Source organism: Octopus bimaculoides, chromosome 3 (assembly GCF_001194135.2).
Source record: "Octopus bimaculoides isolate UCB-OBI-ISO-001 chromosome 3, ASM119413v2, whole genome shotgun sequence".
In the NCBI taxonomy this organism is placed as follows: domain Eukaryota; kingdom Metazoa; phylum Mollusca; class Cephalopoda; order Octopoda; family Octopodidae; genus Octopus; species Octopus bimaculoides.
The window spans coordinates 125,672,931-125,676,412 of record NC_068983.1 but is presented as its reverse complement, the minus strand read 5'-3'; the positions used below and the strand labels follow the sequence as shown (position 1 = coordinate 125,676,412).

Sequence of the window (3,482 nt, the reverse complement as noted above, 5' to 3'; positions counted from 1 at the left end):
TATACATACATACATACATACATATATATACATATATACATACATATATATATATATATACATACATACATATATATATATGCATATACATACATACAAACATGCATACATTCATACATACATACATACATACATACATGCATACATACATATATACATACATACATAGAAATTCAAAATTCAAAATTGGTTATGTTTCCTAGCCACTTTATCATTATTTATTTTAAATGTAATAACTTATTTGAACTTTGAATTTATACTTGCTCGCTATTGTTCGTTTGGAAGTCGCAGGAGCTTCAGCTGAACAGAAGCGTCCGGATCGGTAAATTTATATTATAAATAGTTTACGTAGTAAGCCTAGCTGATGTGTATTAAGTGTCGTTCTCTACAGAAAGTGAGCCCAGTTGATACTGGGGCATCTACTCTTCTCTTTGTAGTTTCTACAAATTGGGAAAACATTTTTTTTAGCATATTTGCTACGTTCTACGTCTTTACATATAGTGAGACAATTGTGACTTGGGAGGGTTTTAACTTCCCTTTCTAGCAAACAGGTGCATATCGTACACTGAATTTTAATAGTATATATACATATATGTATATACACAGAAATACATGTATATATGTAGATACGTATGAATATATATATGAATACATATGTCCGTGTATGTTCGTGAGGATCTATATAAGTACATCAGAAGATCTGGGAAATATTAATCCGATATCAAAAGGCTTAGAATATGTTCTTGGTTGTGCATGCGAATAAAGTTTGCTGAGATTTCCAGAACGATATTAGAGATGGATGGAATAGAATATATAGAACAAGAAAATTTGAAACTGGAAAATATAAGCAGGTTCAGAAAAGCAGTTAACAAGTCATGAAGCTATGAAGGACAGATTTTTCTCCCAAATTCAATATATATGCCATGAAGAATAAGTTTACTTTCATTATACTCTAACCTTCACACAACACGGTGCATTCTGACAAGGAGCAGGTGTGGCTGTGTGGTAAGAAGTTTTCTTCCAACTACATGTTTCTGGGTTCACCCATACTGCGTGATATCTTTGGCAGGTGTCTTCTATTAGAGCCTTGAGCTGACTAAAGCATTCTGAGTTGATTTGGTAAGTGGAAATTGAAACATGCCCGTCATATACACATATCGCTTGCACCAATACATCATTGCTTTCACAGATTCACTCTTTTACCTAAACTTCCACCGCCATACCCGAAATATTCTCTTCTCAGCCAGCATGGTTGCCTTGAAGTAGATGATTGGAAGCATTCGTCTAATAGCGGTGGTCAACGTCTTTCGACGACTTGCGAGCAGGTTAGTGCGTAGATCAATTAGGGTTGACGTGAGTGAAGCACTTGGCCCCGTCAAGCTGGGGTGAGGGTCAAGCGTGCTTGTGAGATTGTTGCACACGCCACCAGACGTTTCATACATCAAACGCTTCCCGCATTACCTTGCCACCTGCTGAAGCTGGATTTCTAAAACGCTTTCAACAGCGTCAGGCACGCCCTTATCTTGGAGACGAGTCTAAAACCTTCACCATCATTCCACTCACTTATATATCTCTCCTACGATACACCTAAATTGCTCTTGGCTGTTCACAACAGGTTTGCTTCTTCCAGACAACTCTCGTTTTTGGTCCGCTCGTTTTTGCGTTGGCTGTATGATAATGTACGATTGGTCTGCTCATTATTCAACGTGCGCTACTAGGATGACGTGATCTTTGTTGGCTCGGCTGCGTCTGTTGTTGGGGACCATCAGCAGGTTATCCCATCCCTAAGGCTTCTCGGTATTGAGATCAACCTGTCCAAGTCGGAGGTGATAAATGTGCGCCACGATGAGGTGACATTTCAGGACGCGGTACTTAGCAGCTGCTCCGTCTTCACGGGGGCTCAGCTGACATAAGGGGACGCTGCCTGCACTGTTGGACCCCCAGTCCTCCGAAAGTAATTAAATAGTACCTGGAGACCAAGCTTGCGGACTGCTTCACAATGACCCAGACACTCCGCTTCATTGGCACGCACCCCCCCCCCTCTTGAGGAATTGCTTGACTCTGCTTTAGTCCCTTTTCTCACTACGTAGTGCATCATGTTATCCTCTCAGAGACTGCCTTATTTATTTCGATAACACCATTCGGCACTGCACTGAACTGATGTGCAGTGACACTTTCGACAGTGCCGACTGGCAGCAGGCTAAACTACTTCCATATATTCTGAATAACTTTTCTACACTGTGGCACTGACTCTTACCCGCTTTGCCCATCTTTTCATATTCTATGTACATTTTCCTCTTTATCTACTTGTTCGTTTCTTGTCGATATTACCAAAGCACAGATTCTGGGAGACACAAAATCTAAGAGCACACCTTTGATGCAAATATTCCGTAAATTTTCACTTGGAACTTTTGCGTGAACGGGATTTGAAACCAGTCGGAAAATGAAAAACAATTCTAACTGATCATTAGAGATGTGTTAGCGTATTCTTTATCTTCTTATTTGGATTATAATTTACTCTTCGTTAAATATATACAACGGTTTTACCGTAGTAAAACCTAGATTCTCTACACCTGGGGATTTTCTTACGCTGCCAGGACGTTCTATGTGTGTGTATGCATCTCTCTCTCTCTCTTTCTCTCTCTCTCTTTCTCTCTCTCTCTCTCTCTCTCTCTCTCTCTCTCTCTCTCTCTCTCTCTCTCTCTCTCTCTCTCTCTCTCTCGATCTAATTATCTCTCTCTCTCTCTGCCTTTGTCTATGTCTCTGTGTGCGTGTGGGTATGTGTATATATATCAAAAATTATGTACATTAGTATACATAACACGCACACGTATATGCGTATCAGATATGATACTTTGATAGGTTTCGGCTAGTATTAGCCAGGTCATATCTAACTTAATAGCACCACCAGGCGAAGTCATTCAAATCAAGAATCGGACAACATAGCTCACTCGAGTATAGAGTTATTGTTTACGGAGACATATCCGGGTGTAGGAGGTTTATCCGGGATTGCTTGAATGACTCTTTCGAAAGGATCATAGGATATGTTTCTGCTTTTCATGTGTTTTGGTGTGATGTTAAAGAGAGCAGAGCCAATCGAGGTGAAATAATTCTGTTCCGCCCATTGGTTGAAAGCCAGTAGGTCTGACTGAAAATATGTCCGGTTAGCCACTTGATTGATGATCTTCAGTAGTTTCGAATCATCTATAAAAGGTTCTTATGTTACTGTGCTTGATCATGTCAATAATGTCATTCATGTATATGATGAAAAGACGCGGGCCCAACAAAGTGTCATGTGGAACACCACTACTGACTTTGGTTGGGCTTGATCTTACTTCTTCGACTGCAACATATTGTGTTCTGTCTGTCAGAAACACAGGAGCCATTGTAGTAACTTTCTAGAGACACCCGTTTTGGATACTTTTTTCAAGAGACACATATGATCAACCCTCACAAAGGCCTTGCTGAAATCAAGGTATGCA

General features: G+C 40.1%; 1 protein-coding gene across 2 annotated transcripts in view; it reads right to left on the bottom strand.

Annotated features, from left to right (window-relative positions):
• Nucleotides 1-3,482, bottom strand: part of LOC106875338 (FMRFamide receptor-like) — a 558,102-nt gene that overhangs the window by 159,950 nt on the left and 394,670 nt on the right. The window lies entirely within an intron of this gene.